Source organism: Tachyglossus aculeatus, chromosome 4 (assembly GCF_015852505.1).
Source record: "Tachyglossus aculeatus isolate mTacAcu1 chromosome 4, mTacAcu1.pri, whole genome shotgun sequence".
NCBI lineage: Eukaryota > Metazoa > Chordata > Mammalia > Monotremata > Tachyglossidae > Tachyglossus > Tachyglossus aculeatus.
Window position 1 is genome coordinate 67,264,489 of NC_052069.1, and position 15,766 is coordinate 67,280,254.

At 42.6% G+C, this 15,766-nt stretch overlaps 2 non-coding genes across 2 annotated transcripts; one reads left to right on the plus strand and one right to left on the minus strand.

Annotated features, from left to right (window-relative positions):
• Positions 1-2,562: 2,562 nt before the first annotated feature.
• LOC119927603 lies at positions 2,563-2,700 on the minus strand. Its single transcript, XR_005450590.1, has one exon. It is a non-coding gene; the product is annotated as a small nucleolar RNA SNORA7 (small nucleolar RNA).
• Positions 2,701-15,066: 12,366 nt separating this feature from the next.
• Positions 15,067-15,204, plus strand: LOC119927764. Its single transcript, XR_005450737.1, has one exon. It is a non-coding gene; the product is annotated as a small nucleolar RNA SNORA7 (small nucleolar RNA).
• The last annotated feature ends 562 nt before the right edge of the window (positions 15,205-15,766 follow it).

Genomic DNA, 15,766 nt, shown 5'->3' on the forward strand with positions numbered 1-15,766 from the left:
TGTGACCTTGGGCAAGTCACTTAACTTTTCTGCTCCTCAGTTACCCCATCTGTGAGCCCCACATGGGACAACCTGATTACCTGGTATCTACCCCAGTGCTTACAACAGTGTTTGGCACATAATAAGAGCTCAACAAATACTGTTATTCTTCTTATTATTATCATTATAATTGTTATTAGTATTGTTATTATTAATAATCCTAGTACAGTAGTCTGTAAAATGACAAAAGTTTTATATTAATATATAGCTTAAAGATCAGTGTTCTAATCAAATAAAAATAAACTAGGGCAATAAGGTATTTTGTCTTTTAGCATTTTATAATTCTGATCTGTTCTTGAGTCTACTGAATTGAGTAGTATTCTATGACCCTCCCTTTTGATGCTACATTTTACTTAATATATTTATGTTTAATGTATGTAATGTGCTGGCTTCTACTTTTGAAGGCGAATAGCATGTTGGTTTAATAGAGTTTTTAAGAATTCATTAAGATTCATTTTTTTTGCAGGAATTTCTCCTAAGAACACGGACTTGGAAGTCAGAGGTCATGGATTTTAATCCTGGCTCCGCCACTTGTCTGTTATGTGATTTTGGGCAAGTCACTTCACTTCTCTGGGCCTCAGTTACTTCATCTGTTAAATGGGGATTAAGACTGTGAGCCCCATGTGGGACAACCTGATCACCTTGTATCTACCCCAGTGTCTAGAACAGTGCTTGGCACATAGTAAGCACTTAACAAATACAATCGTTATTATGATTATTACTAATATTATAATTCATGGATGTACTTATCCTCCCTCTCATTGTCTCTAATGAAATAAAAAAGGAAATTCACCCAAAATATCTGAAGAAGAATAGTCAAATATATCCTGCAACTTTGTGGGGTCAATGGCACCGAAGCAATGACAGAGTTCAGCTGCAGTTATGCAGTCAACTGGTATTAATGAACCAATTAAAATGTTTCTCAGGATCTTGTATGGGGAGTTCAGCATGGGCACAGCCTCCGGAGATGATCCACATGAAGGACACAAAGAGGCCTGTCACATACACAGTATTCGGTCAACCATAGATCTTAATTGCTCCCTACACTCCTTGTAATGCACCAGAAGGGAGATGGGATGGGACTGAGATTTATATTAATCTTTTACACCATTTCAATGAGATGTCTTTGAATTCATTCATTCTTTCATTCAATCAATCATATTTTTGGAGTGTTTACTGTGTGCAAAACACACAGTACAACAATAAGTAGTGACATTCCCTGTCCACAATCAGGTCACAGTCTAGAGTAGGGGAGACAGACATCACAACAAATAAATAAAATTACAGATGTGTACATAAGTGCTCTGTGGCTGAGTTGGGGGAAGAACAAAGGAAACAAGTCAGGGCAACACAGAAGGGACTGGGAGATGAAGAAAGGGAAGGGTTTAGTCTGGAAAGTCCTTTTGGAGGAGATGCACATTTAATAAGGCTTTGTAGATGGGGAGAGTAATATTCTGTCAGATTTGAGGTGGGAGGACATTCCAAACCAGAGGCAGGATGTGGGCTAGGGATCGGCGGGAGACAGGGGAGATCGAGGCACAGTGAGAAGATTAGCACCAGAGGAGCAAAGTGTGTAGGTTGGGTTGTAGAAGGAGAGAAGAGGTGAAGTAGGAGGGGGCAAGGTGATGGATTGCTTCAAAGCTAATGATGAGAAGCTTTTGTTTGTTACAGAAGTGGATGGGCAACCGCTGGAGTTTTTTGAGGACTGGGGTGACATATCCTGGACATATTTGTAGAAAAGAGATCCAGGCAACAGAATGAAATATGGATTGGTGTGGGGAAAGACAGGAGGCTGGGAGGTCAGCAAGGAGGCTGATGCAGTGACATGCATTTACTAAAGGCAGCAAGATGAAAATGTCTTTCCATTAGAATGCTAGTGTCCATCTTAGTAGGGAAACAGTGTATATTTACCCAAAGAATTCAAAATACAATACCGCAAAGTAGTACCAACTTAAATTGGTACTACTAAATTGAGAAGCAGCATGGCGTAATGGAAAGAGCATGGGCCTGGGAATCAGAAGGTTGTGGGTTCTCATCCTGGCTCTGCCACTTGTCTGTTGTATGGTGTTGGGCAAGTCACTTAACCTCTCTGTGCCTCCGTTACCTCATCTGTAAAAGGGGATTAAGACTGTGAGCCCCACGTCGGACAGGGACTATGTCCAACCTAATTTGCTTGTATCTACCCAGTACTTAGTACAGTGCCTGGCACATAGTAAGTGCTTAACAAATACCATAATAATAGTAATAATAATAATAATCCTCAGCACTTATGCATAGGTGCTTATTCTGGGTTGTTGCTGTTGTCTTATTCTGTTAAGTCATGTCCGACCCATAGCGACTCCATGGACATGTCTCTCCCAGAATGCCTCACCCCCATTTGCAATTGTTCTGGTAGTGTAACCATAGATTTTCTTGGTAAAAATGTGGCAGTGGTTTACCAATGCCTCCTTCCATGCAGTAAACCTGAGTCACCGCCCTCGACTCTCTCTCTTGCATGCTGCTGCCCAGCATGGGCGAGTTTTGACTTGTAGCAGATTGCCTTCCACTCGCTAGCCACTGCCCAAGCTAGGAATGGAATGGGTAGGCCTCTGCTGGACTCTCCCTCCTTTAGTCAAGGCTGGTAGAGTACTGGAAACTCTCCAGTTGTGACCCTGAGAGGGGAATATTATTACTACAAAACAGTTAAAGCAATAGTTAAAATACCATTTTAGCTCCGATAATTATCCTTTCTATTCAATTATTTTCACTCAATTTCACCCTCTATAATACATGCATTTTTTTTCTCTGCCTTTAAACTAAAAGATCCATGAATAAGACCTTTTTTTGATCAATGAGGAAACTCCTTATGTACTGTATGGGTTGCAAATGAAAGATTAATCCAGTGGTAACAATACACCAAGATCATGTTTAGACAAGCAAATAAGATAAGCAGTGGTTTCCAGTGTTTAAACAATGGCTTAGGGAAAACACTCAAGATACTCCTTTTGTTTTTAATTCTGCTCTTAACATGGAAGAAATCTCCTACCAGCCTAATGTAGAGTGTGAACAGGGTGAGACACGTTGTCTATCATTAGTTGTGTCTACCCAGGACACATGAGGGGAATGAGTGATAGCAAGATACCCAAACCACTGTGTATGGAGAGCTAAAACTGGAAAACCAAAAGTAAGCGGTACAGAGAAAATATTTTAAGAAATAAAACAAAGCATCAGGCAATTCTGCCCCACGCAGCTGAAAACTGAGCATCAAATATGGAGCCTATATCAGCATGATGAAGTGGATAGAACACAGGCTTGGGAGTCTCAAGATCATGGGTTATAATTCTGGCTCCACCACTTGTCTGCTGTGAGGTCTTGGGCAAGTCACGTCACTTCTCTGGGCCTCAGTTACCTCATCTGTAAAATGGAGATTGAAACTGTGAGCCCCACGAGGGATAGGGACTGTGTCCAATCTGATTTGATTGTATCCAGCACAGTTGGATAGTAGTAGTAAGCACTTAACAAATACCTCAATTATTATTATCATTCAGTTAATGCCATTTTTGAGCACTTTCTGTTTGCAAAGAACTGTACTAAGTGCTTGGGAGACTACAATGCAGCAGAGTTGGTAGACACATTCCCTGCCCACAAGGAACTTACAGTCTAGAGGGGGAGACAGACATTGTTATGAAGACATAAATTACATATATGTACAGAAATGCTAAGGTAGCTGAGAGTGAGATGAATGTCAAGTGCTTAAAGAGTACAAGTACATAGGTGACACAGAAGGGAAAGGGAGTAGGGGAAAATAGGGCTTAACTGGATAAGCCTCTTGGAGGAGACGCAATCTGAAAGTGGGCTTTGAAGGTGGGAAAGGTAGTGGTTTATCATATATGGAGTGTGATGGAGTTTCAAGCCAGAGGGAAGCAGCGTGTCTCAGTGGAACAAGCATGGGCTTTGGAGTCAGAGGTCATGGGTTCAAATCCCAGCTCTGCCAACTGTCAGCTGTGTGACTTTGGGCATGTCACTTAACTTCTCTGTGCCTCAGTTACCTCATCTGTAAAATGGGGATTAAAACTGTGAGCCCCCCATGGGACAACCTGATCACCTTGTAACCTCCCCAGTGCTTAGAACAGTGTTTTGCACATAGTAAGCACTTAACAAATACCATCATCATCATCATCAAGATGTGGGCCAGTGGGTGGTGGCAAGAAAAATGAGATTGAGGTAAAGGGAGTAGGTTAGCATTAGCATCTTGTTAGAAGCAGCATGGCTTAGTGGAAAGAGCATGGACTTGGGAGTCAGAGGTCGTGGGTTCTAGTCCTGGCTCCACCACTCATCAGCTGTGTGACTTTGGGTGTGTCACTTAACTTCTCTGTGTCTCAGTTACCTCATCTGTAAAGTGGGGATTAAGTTTGTGAGCCCCACATGGGACAACCAGATTACCTCATATCTATCCCAGAGATTAGAACAGTGTTTGGCAAACAGTAAGTGCTTAACAAATCCCATCATCATCATCATCACTAATACACAGCCTTGGATCACTTCCACAGTCTGCTTCCTTTGTTCTCGTGCATGAGCTGCAGAGCGCTGTTAGTGGAAATCCAGTTACCAAGCTGATCTCATCCATCTCAAGTTCATCCTTGCGTGCTTTTACTCTGCCCTCTGTTCTGCCCGGCAACATTATTTCTTCATCCTTATTATTATTATTATTATTATTAATGGCATTATTAAGTGCTTATTATGTGCAAAGCACTGTTAACTCAATCAGTCAGTCAACTGTATTTATTGAGAACTCACTCTGTGTAGAGCACTGTTTTAAGTACTTGGGAGAATAAAATATAACACATTCCTGCCCACTATGAGCTTACAGTCTAGAAGGGAATACAGACATTAATATAAACAAATAAAATTACAGATACATACATAGGGCTCCCATGCCCATTGCCTTTTCCAGTTGTTTCTGACATTCAACTTCCTCCTCAAAACTCCTGTCCAGCTGCCTCACCCATCAGCCCCCATCATCCCCCTTCAGCCATCAGCCTGGCTTCTTGGAAAGAGTACGGGCTTGGGAGTCAGAGGACCTGGGTTTTAATCTCTGCTCCGCCACTTGTCTGCTGTGTGATCTTGGGCAAGCCACTCACCTTCTCTGTGCCTCAGTTACTTCATCTGTAAAATGGGGATTAAGACTGTGAATCCCACATGGGACAACCTGATTACCTTGTATCTGCCTCAGAGTTTAGAACAGTTCTTGGCACATAGTAAGTGCTTAACAAATACCATAATTATTATTATTATTACAATTTCTTGCCCTAATGACTTAATCACATACTTCACTGATAAAATTGAAACCATCAGGCATGATCTCCCTAAAATCTCCCCTGCTCCTCTCCAATTCGTTGTCTGTCTCCCCTTTCTAGATTGTGAGCCCGCTGTTGGGTAGGGACCGTCTCTATATGTTGCTGACTTGTACTTCCCAAGTGCTCAGTACAGTGCTCTGCACACAGTAAGCACTTAATAAATATGATTGAATGAATGAATGAATGAATTCCTCCCTTCTCCTTCCCTTATTTGACTCTCCCATATTTCCTAGCAGTTTTTCAAGAGAACTCCTGCCTTCTCTCAAAATACAGTCACTCCATCTGAACTTCTGACCCCACCCCTTCAGAGCTTAACAGAACACTCATCCCCTCCCTTCTTCCTTCTTTGACTGCCATCTCAACATGGCTTTTTCCCCACTGCTTTCGAACATGTTCATGTCTTTCCAATCCTACAAAAAAAAACCCTCCCCTGACCCCATGGCTCTCTCTAGTTATCACCCCACCACTCTCCTACCATTTCTTTCAGAACACTTCGAGTAAGTTGTCTATACCCGCTTCCTCAATCAATCAATGGTACTTACTGAGCACTTACTTTGTACAGAGCACTGTTCTAAATGCTTGGGAGAGAACAATACAACAGAATTTGCAGACACGTTTCCTGCCCATAGTGAGCTTACAGTCTAGAGGGGGAGAAAGACATTGATATGAATAAATAAGTAATTTATAATAAATAATTTAAAGATAGGTACATAAGTGCTGTGAGGTTGCAGGTAGGGTGGTTATCAAATGTCCAAAGGATACAGATCCAAATGCATAGATGACACGGAAGGGAGAGCAATGCTGATAATGGAAGAACCGTTAGCAAGGTTACAGATTCTGGCAGAAGATAGGGTGTTCTGGAGAAAATATATCTATCGCGGCCTTATGAATCGGAAATGATGTGATGGCACTTAATAATAATAAAGTAGCCCATACCATTCTTGCTATGAACTGTATTTAAAATAAAATATTGTTATCCTCATCATGTGTTGGTAGTGTTCCTCTCTATGATAAAGTCAGAGGATGAGATACGAATGTTTAATTTCTAAAGCTGAAGCTAAATTGTCAGCTGTGTGACTTTGGGCAAGTCACTTAACTTTTCTGTGCCTCAGTTACCTCATCTGTAAAATGGGGATGAAGACTGTGAGCGCCTCCGTGGGACAACCTGATCATCTTGTAACCTCCCCAGCACTTAGAACAGTGCTTTGCATACAGTAAGTGCTTAATAAATGCCATTATTATTATTATTAAAGGGCAAAATTAAAATGATTATAGTGTCCTGGCATGACATAGGTCTGGGGAGGTAAGCAGAGGGCACTGAGCTATGTTTGCACATTTTTTAAAAAATAATAATAGTAATTATGGTACTTGTTTAGTGTTTACTATGTGCCAAGCACTGTTTTAAGTGCTGGGGTGGATGCAACGTAGTCAGGTTGAACACAGTCCCTGTCCCATATTAGGGCGCACACTCTTAATCCCCATTTTACAGATGAGGTAACTGAGGCCCAGAGAAGTGAAGTGATTTGCCCAAGGTCACTCAGCAGATATGTGACAGAGATGGGATTAGAACCCAGAACCTTCTGACTCCCAGCCCTGTGCTGTATCCACTAAGCCACGCTGCTTCTCTGTTATGGTATCTGTTAAGCGCCTATTATGTGTCAAGTACTGTTAGAAGCATGGGGCAGACACAAATCAATCAGGTCGGACGCAGTCCCTGTTCCAAATGGGGCTCACAATCTAAGTAAGAGGGAGAATAGATATTTAATCCCCATTTTACAGTTGAGGAAAGTGAGGCCCAGAGAAGTTAAGTGAGCTGCCCAAGATCATCCAGCAGTCAAGTGGCCAAGGTGGGATTAGAACCCAGGTCCTCTGATTCCCAGGCTTGCACTCTTTCCACTAGGCCATGCCGCTTCCTTCCAGGTCGTAAATGGCCTGAAAGATTTAGGTAACCAAAATTGATTCCTCTCCACGATGTTTCCTGTTTCTCACATATTTATTCTGCATGATTGGCTCAGGTCTGAAATGCTTTTCAGTCACTCAGGAGCCAGAGATCAAAAATCGCTCACTGTAAATCTCAATTACTGGCACCACAATCATTTGCAGGTGCAACCCTGTCATCAAAATTATAACTATATCCTAATTTCTATCTTTTGAAATCAACTACTCCATTCTCCCTGGCAAATGATTTGGCAAGATTTATTTCTCTGAGCCCAGATTGTGTGCACAGAAGTATAAAATTGAGCTCTTAATTGTTGACTTTCCTCTCACTGATCACTGGATGGGAAAAATCGGTTCAGATGTATTTAGGGGAGGAAGGGAATTGGTGGTGTGACAGCTTTTTCAGAGGTTAAAATCTGGTTAATGGGTTCTGTGTTCTGGTGACTTGTCTGAATAAACGAATAAAGGCTTTATTAATTTTATAAATGAAGGATATTCCCAAAGATGAATGTAATAGCCCTATTTCCTTGATAAACGAATTATAAATGAATTGCAAATGGAGGCAAGATATGCAAATACTTTTCTGGTGACCAAAAAGTTCTGCAGAAGCATAAATACCAGGGAATGGGGTGGAATTTCTACAGCATTCAGTTTCAGAGACTAGAAACTGTTTACGGATTAGCCTCTTGAGGTGATTAGCTAGCTGCATAGCAATTAGCTAGTTGCCTAGCAATTAGATGGTAATTTACCCAAAAGACTTTCTTGGGAAAGTGGTATTTTAGCAGGGATCCTGTTCCCACCCAAAGATTCCATGTGTGATCTGGTACCAGTAGCCAGTCTCGAGGGCAGCTGCTCTTTCACCCATGCACAGGTGCATGGGTGAAAATCCCCCAGAAAAAGCCCGTTTACTTGGCTGGTTTCTTGCACTGCAATTTTGGAGCCAGTTTTTCCAATGCCAGAGGAATTGAATAATTGCTCCGGCCTGTGTCTAGCTCTAGAGAAGAAAGATCTCAGCCATGACTCTGTAGACAGTGCCACATGCATCACATACGTCGGTAGTGCCCGATCCAGAAGAGTACACTGAAGACAGTAGAGTAGTTAGCTAAAGAAAGATAAGATTGGATATTAGTTCTCCACTCATGGCTCAGGGAGGATCCTCATGAAGAAATGGAGGATTTGGACTCAGTACCTTGGTCTGAAATGAGGGGATATGGATCCAGACTGTTGATTGATTTCCAAGTGGTATAAGATGCTACTTCATTCCAAAATCAAGGGAAGTTTGAAATGAGGGAGAAATTCACCAGAAATTTAGACCTGCTGGTAGCCTGAATGTTCTGCTTCTCGGCCAGCTCCCTGTGCTAACATGTTTTTGGGGGTTTTTTGGTATTTGTTAGGTGCTTACAAGGTGCCAGGCACTGTGCTGAGTGCTAGGGTAGATACAAGCTAATCAGGTTGGATGCAGTCTCTGTCCCATATGAGATTCGTGGTCTTAATCCCATTTTACAGATACAGGAACTGAAGCACAGAGAAGTGAAGTGATTTGCCCATGGTCACACAGCAGACAAGTTGTGGAACCGGGATTAGACTTGTGAGAACACACTCTTAGAACCTGAAGGGCAGGGAATATGCCTGCTAATTCTGTTGTATTGTACTCTTCCAAGGGCTTAGTACATGGCTCTGCCCACAGTAAGCCCCCAATAAATGCTAATTAATGAATTTAGGGAAATTTGTTTATTTAATGATTTATGTGGATATCAAAACTTTTATATTTAAAGGTGTGGGAAGTGGTGGGTTCTGATTAAATTTCCCCACCTTTTCTCCCCCAGTGCAATGAACTCAAGCTTCTGGATCTGAGTCTTAAGTGTTGGCAAAATTCAGCAAACTTTGCTCAGGCACTTTTCTAGTCACCTTCATAGACCAGCTCAATTAATCCATGATATTTACTGAGCATTTACTATTTGTGAGCACTAGGCTAAGCCCTTGGAAGAGTTCAATGGGACATATGTATTCCCTGTTAGAATTAGAATTGTTAAGCACTTATTCTATGCCAAGCAATGTAGAGCACGGGCCCGGGAGTCAGAAGGACCTTGGTTCTATGTCTGGCTCTGCTACTTGTCTGCTGTGTGACCTTGATCAAGTCACTGCACTTTTCTGTGCCTCAGTTACTTCATCTGTGAAATGGGGATTAAGGCTGTGAGCCCCATGGGGAATGGGGACTGTGTCCAATCAGCTTCGCTTGTATCTACCCTGGAGCTTAGTTATCTCTCCTCCTCCCCATCCCCCTTGACCTACCTCCTTCCCCTCCCCACAGCACCTGTATATATGTTTGTACAGATTTATTACTCTATTTATTTTACTTGTACATATTTACTATTCTATTTATTTTGTTAATGATGTGTATCTAGCTTTATTTTTATTTATTCTGGTGACTTGACACCTGTCCACATGTTTTGTTTTGTTGTCTGTCTCCCACTTCTAGACTGTGAGCCCGTTGTTGGGTAGGGACCGTCTCTATATGTTGCCAGCTTGTACTTCTTAAGTGCTTAGTACAGTGCTCTGCACACAATAAGCACTCAATAAATGCGATTGAATGAATGAATGAATGAACAGAGCAAATAGCACAGTTATTACTGTTATTATTATTACTAAGCACTGTGGCATACCCATATATAATAATAATAATAATAATAATGGCATTTGTTAAGTGCTTACTATTTGCAAATCACTGTTCTAAGCACTGAGGGGGATAAAAGGTGATCAGGTTGTCCCACATGGGGCTCACAGTCTTAATCCCCATTTTACAGATGAGGGAACTGAGGCCTAGAGAAGTTGAGTGACTTGCCCAAGTCACACAGCAGACATGTGGTGGAGCTGGGATTAGAACCCGTGACCTCTGACTCCCAAGCCCAGGCTCTTGCCCCTGAGCTATGCTGCTTCTCTACAAGCTAGTCAGGTCCTGCATGGAGCTCAAGTCCAAGTAGGGAGAACAGTTATTAAATCCCCAATTTCATAGATGAGGGAATTGAGGCATAGAGAAGTTAAGTGACTTGCCCAAGGTCACCCAGCAGGTATGTGGCGAGGCCAGAATCAGAACCCTTGTCCTCAAACTCAGGCCCGTGGTGTTTCCACTAGGCCATGCTGTTCCTCATAGCTTCTTCTGTTCTCAAGAAGCTCACAATGTGATGGGGTGGCAGACAAAACTGATTTACAAGGGGTGTGCATCAGAATATACATCAGGATGAAAGAGCAGAAAAAGCAATTGAATGTATAAATTAGAGTCCAAATAAACTAAGTACACATACCAGCAGCTCTCTCTGAGTACAAGGCAATTACAGTAGGCCCATTGTTTTCTATTATGATTGGAGACATCTTAAAGAGCTTGGAGTCCAGCATTATTTATTGTGTTTAGGTATGCTCTGTTGGTTTAATATGCTAGGAAAGAGGGTGTGTATTTGTGTGTGTGTGTGTGCGTGTGTATGCATATTTGTATGCGAGTGTGCATGTGTGTGAATTCTCAGATGCTCAGCATTCCAGTTGTGCCCCTGATTAAAACTCCAATAAAAAAGTAGAGGCAGAATTCAATGATATTTGTGGCTATCTCATGCTCATAATAATAATAAAACTAAAAACTGTGGTATTTATTAAGTACTTACTGTGACAGGCAGTGTTGTAAATGCTGGGGTAGACCCAAGCTAATCAGGTGGGACACAGACCATGCCCCACATGGGGCTCACAGTCTTAATCTCCATTTTCTAGCTAAGGAAACTGAGGCCCAGAGATGTGAAGAGACTTGCCCAAGGTCACATAATAGTGAAGTGGCTGAGCTAGGATTAGAATTCAGGTCTTTCTGACTCCTAGGCCTGTACTATATCTACTTTCTGCTAGGCAGTGTGCTGCAATAGCAGTATGCTAGAGTGGAGAATGCTTGCTTTGATTCTGACCATGTTCTCAGGGAAAAAAGTACTAAATATTTCACCTAGAAAAAAGGAGGTGGTCTAAGAGAAGCAGGAAAAGAGGCCTTTGGGAACTTCTGCATGACATTTCAAAGTCACAACAAGAGGGATAAGAATGTAAGAAGCAGCATGCCCTAGTGGATAAAGCACCGGCCTCGGAGTCAGAAGGACCTGGGTTCTGGGACCTGCTCCGCTGCTATGTGACCTTGGGCAAGTCACTGCACTTCTCTGTGCTTCAGTTTCCTCATCTGTAAAATGGGGATTAACACTGTGAGCCCCCTATAGGACATGGATTGTGTCCATCCTGATTAGCTTATTTCCACCCCAGCATTTAATACAGTGCTTAGCACTATAGTAAGCATTAGCAAACACTAAAAAAAAACGATGCCATATAGGCTCAGATTATACCTCCAAGAATATTTGGTCTCCAAGAATAGTAACAAAGGACCTTGGAGGAATCTGGGTGTACTTCCTGGCATCCAGCCTCCTGGCTACAAGTAGCCATCCAATATCCTTTAATAATTGCTCCTGGATTGAGCAAGCGTGTCTGGATGCTTTTGATACTTTCTGTCTGCAGAATACTCTATAATAGCTGATTTCATGGACTCACACAGACCATGAGAGGAGATATTTCCTTGTCACTGTTTTGAATCTTCAGCTGGTGCTCCCTTCTCTTGGTGCCATGAGATCTGGGGAGATGCAATTCTGTGTTCACCCCATCCACCTCCTTTCTGGGTATAAAATTTAGTCACATCCTTTTGGGGCCAAAGTGGAATTGTGGGCCTGTGAATCTCACCTCGGTGCTGGTGATCTGACTGCATTCCAAGGCCTTATTGTTGGAGATTCAGTCCTGGCATCTGATGCTGAAAGTGGTCCATAGATGATGCTGGTGAAATAGGTCATTCATTCACTCATTCAATCAATCACATTTATTGAGCATTTACTGTGTGCGGAGCATAGTACTTAGCACTTGGGAGAGTACAATGCAACAATGAACAGACACATTCCTTGCCAACTTGATGATCCTCCATGGTAAGTCCTCATTTTATGACCATATACAAGGACAGACCTACATCATGATGGTAAGCTAAATGTCTTGTTGTATCCCCCCAGTCTTGGTTGTCTGCAGTAAGTCTTTTTGATTGTGCTTATTGGAGCTTGTTCTGCCTACGTAGTCAAATTCATTGACAGCGTATGGCAGAAGAGCTCCTGACAAGAAGCAGCATGGAGTAGTGGATAGAGCATGGGAATGAGAGTCAGAAGTTTATGGGTTCTAATCCTGGCTTTGCCACTTGTCTGCTGTGTGACCTTGAGAAAATCACTTCACTGCTCTGGGCCTCAGTTACCTCATCTGTAAAATGGAGATTAAAATTGTGAGTCCCACATGGGACAATCCGACTACCTTGTATCTACCCTAGCTCTTAGAACAGTGCTTGGCACTTAGTAAGTGCTTAACAAATACCATAATTATTAACAACAGTAATAATAATACCAATAAACACCAGCTCACTATGTCCCTCATTAAGTTTTTTTCACAGCCTCAGTGCACCAGATTCATTCATTCATTCAGTCATATTTATTGAGCGCTTACTGTGTGCAGAGCACTGTACTAAGCACTTGGGAAGTACAGTTGGCAACATAAAGAGACGGTCCCTGTCCAACAACGGGCTTTATGGACAGTGTCAGAGAGTATCTCATCATCTCAATCAATCACATATATTGAGTGCTTACTGTGTGCAGAACACTGCACTAAGTTGTTGGGAGAGTACAATATAATAATAAACAGACTCATTCCCTGCCCACAATAAACATACAGCCTGGGTGGGGGCATGGTGGGCAGACATTAATATAAATTAATAAATTAAGGATATGTACATACGTGATGTGGGGCTGTCGGGGGTGGTGAATAAAGGGAGCAAATCAGGGAAACAGAGAAGGGAGTGGGAGAAGAGAAAAGGAGGGCTTAGTTAGTCAGTAGCCTTCAGTAAGGTTTTGATGATGGGGAGAGTAATTGTCTTTCAGATATGAAGAGGGAGTGTATTCCAGGCCAGAGGCAGGATGCAGGTGAGAAGTCGACAGCTAGATAGAAGAGATCAAGGTATAGTTAGCAGGTTGGCACCAGAGGAGCAAACCAAGTGAGTTGGGTTGTTGTAGGAAAGCAGTGAGGTGAGGTAGGAGGGGGCAAGTTGATTCAGTGAGCAGTATTTCCCTCATTTTACTGAATTAAGTGTCTAGAAATCTCTAGTCCCAGAGGCACCAGTGAGCCACTCTCTGGGCTGACCCCGGCATGCTGCTATTTGCCCAGGTAAATTGTGGCTACTAGGAAAAGACCATGCCTCGTCTACTGATTGCCCAGCCTGGCTTGTAGAGACAAACTGCTCCTCCATAATTGCCTGATTCCCCCAGAGCCAGGGCCATTTGTGTTCTGTTCCGAGTTTGAAGTCACAGTTTGGTGGCCATTATTTATGGAGTGGCCAGTGTGTGCTGGTTGCTGATTTAGAGCAGAGCTGGCCGAGGTCCTTTGAGAACCTATGGGCAGAAAGTAAATAATTCCTGTTACAAAATAAAAAATGACAAACTCTTCACAGGATTTAGTCTATGTTGTTTGCTGTTGTAAATTACTGAAGAAAACGGGTGTTATTAAACTAGCTAAGATTTATAGTTCCCTTCCCTTATGTTCTTGATGCTTCATCTCAATCAGGGTAAAATATGACACTAATTCATATCGTGCTTGGAAATTCTAAAATTCCCTAAGCCAAGAAATTCAAAATTACGGCTCCCCCTGTGTAGTTAATTCTCCATTCAGGTTGTGCTTTAATAATATAGTGCAATTGAGTAGTGATTGTTGAGGGAAATGTAACTGAGAATTTCTCAATTTGTAAGTGAAAGTTCATTAATTCATTCAATCGTATAGATGGAGTGTTTACTGTGTGCAGAGCACTGCACTAAGTGTTTGGACGAGTTCAGCAATGAATGAACACATTCCCTTCCCACAACGAGCTTACGGTCTAGAGGAGGGGAGATAAACATTGTTACAAATAAATAAATTACAGATATGTATATAAGTGCTGTGGGGCTGGGAGGAGGGAAGGACAAAGGGAGCATGTCAGGGTGAAACAGAAGGGAGTTGGAGAAGAAGAAAGTAGGACTTAGTCTGGGAAGGTCTCTTGGAGAAGATGTGCCTTCAATAAGCTTTGAACCACGGGAGAGTAATTGTCTGTTGGATTTGAGGAGAGAGGGCGTTCCAAGTTGCAATGTGACATAAACTGATTTTATAACATTAAGTCTTTTGGTGGGAGATAAAGGAGACCAAGAAGAAAAAAGACATTTTTGCCCAGTCTGATTCTCCACTCCAAACAAAAAGACTACTCTCCTGTATGTGGTCAGGAGAAGCTGGAGGGCTTCTATTTCCCATTGGAGGTTTCCTGAGTTGCATCTGGAAATCTTTTCCCCGAGAAAGATTTTTAGATTGTATCTCCTTGAAGATAGGACTCATGTCTTTTATAATAATAATAATAATAATAATGATGGTATTTGTTAAGCACTTACTATGTGCAAAGAACTGTTCTAAGTGCTGGGCACTGTTCTAAGTGCTGGTATATGCTCTCAAGAGTCCAGTACAGTGTCCTGACCATAGGTGGTACCTATTAAGGTGTATCCTGCCCACTGGAGGTTCCCAGTGCAGGGCCCTGGCTAAAAGAGTTGCCCAGTGCAGTGCTCTGCTCACAGAGAAGCAGCATGGTTTAGTGGAGAGGGCACAAGCATGCGGGTCAGAATACCTGGGCTCTAATCCTTGCTCTCACCTCTCAGGGTCACAGCTGGAGAGTTTCCAGTACTCTAACAGTCTCGACTAGGGGAGGGAGAGTCAAGCAGAGGCCTACCCATTCCATTCCTAGCTTGGACAGTGGCTAGTGAGTGAAAGGTAATCTGCTACAAGTCAAAACTCAACTGTGCTGGGCAGCAGAGGCATGGGAGAGAGTCGAGGATGGAGACTCAGATTTATTGCATGGAAGGAGGCAATGGTAAACAGCTTCGGTATTTTTACCAAGAAAACTCCGTGGATCCACTACCAGAATGATTGCAGGTGGAGGTGGGGCATTCTGGGAGAGATGTGTCCATGGCGTTTCTACGGGTCGGACATGACTTGACAGCATGAGACAACAACAGTAACAATCCCCACTCTGCCACTTGTCTGTTGTGTGACCTTGGGCAAGTCCCTTCACTTCTCTATGCTTCAGTTACCTCATCTGTAAAATCCAGACTGTAAGCTCCATGTGGGACATGGACTGTGTCTGACCTGATTACCTTGTATCTGATTACCTTGTATAGAGAAGCAATGTGGCTCAGTGGAAAGAGCCCGGGCTTTGGAGTCAGAGGTAATGGGTTCAAATCCCGGCTTTGCCATTTGTCAGCTGTGTGACTTTGGGCAAGTCACTTAACTTCTCTGTGCCTCAGTTCCTCTTCTGTAAAATGGGGATTAAGACTGTGAGCCTCCTGTGG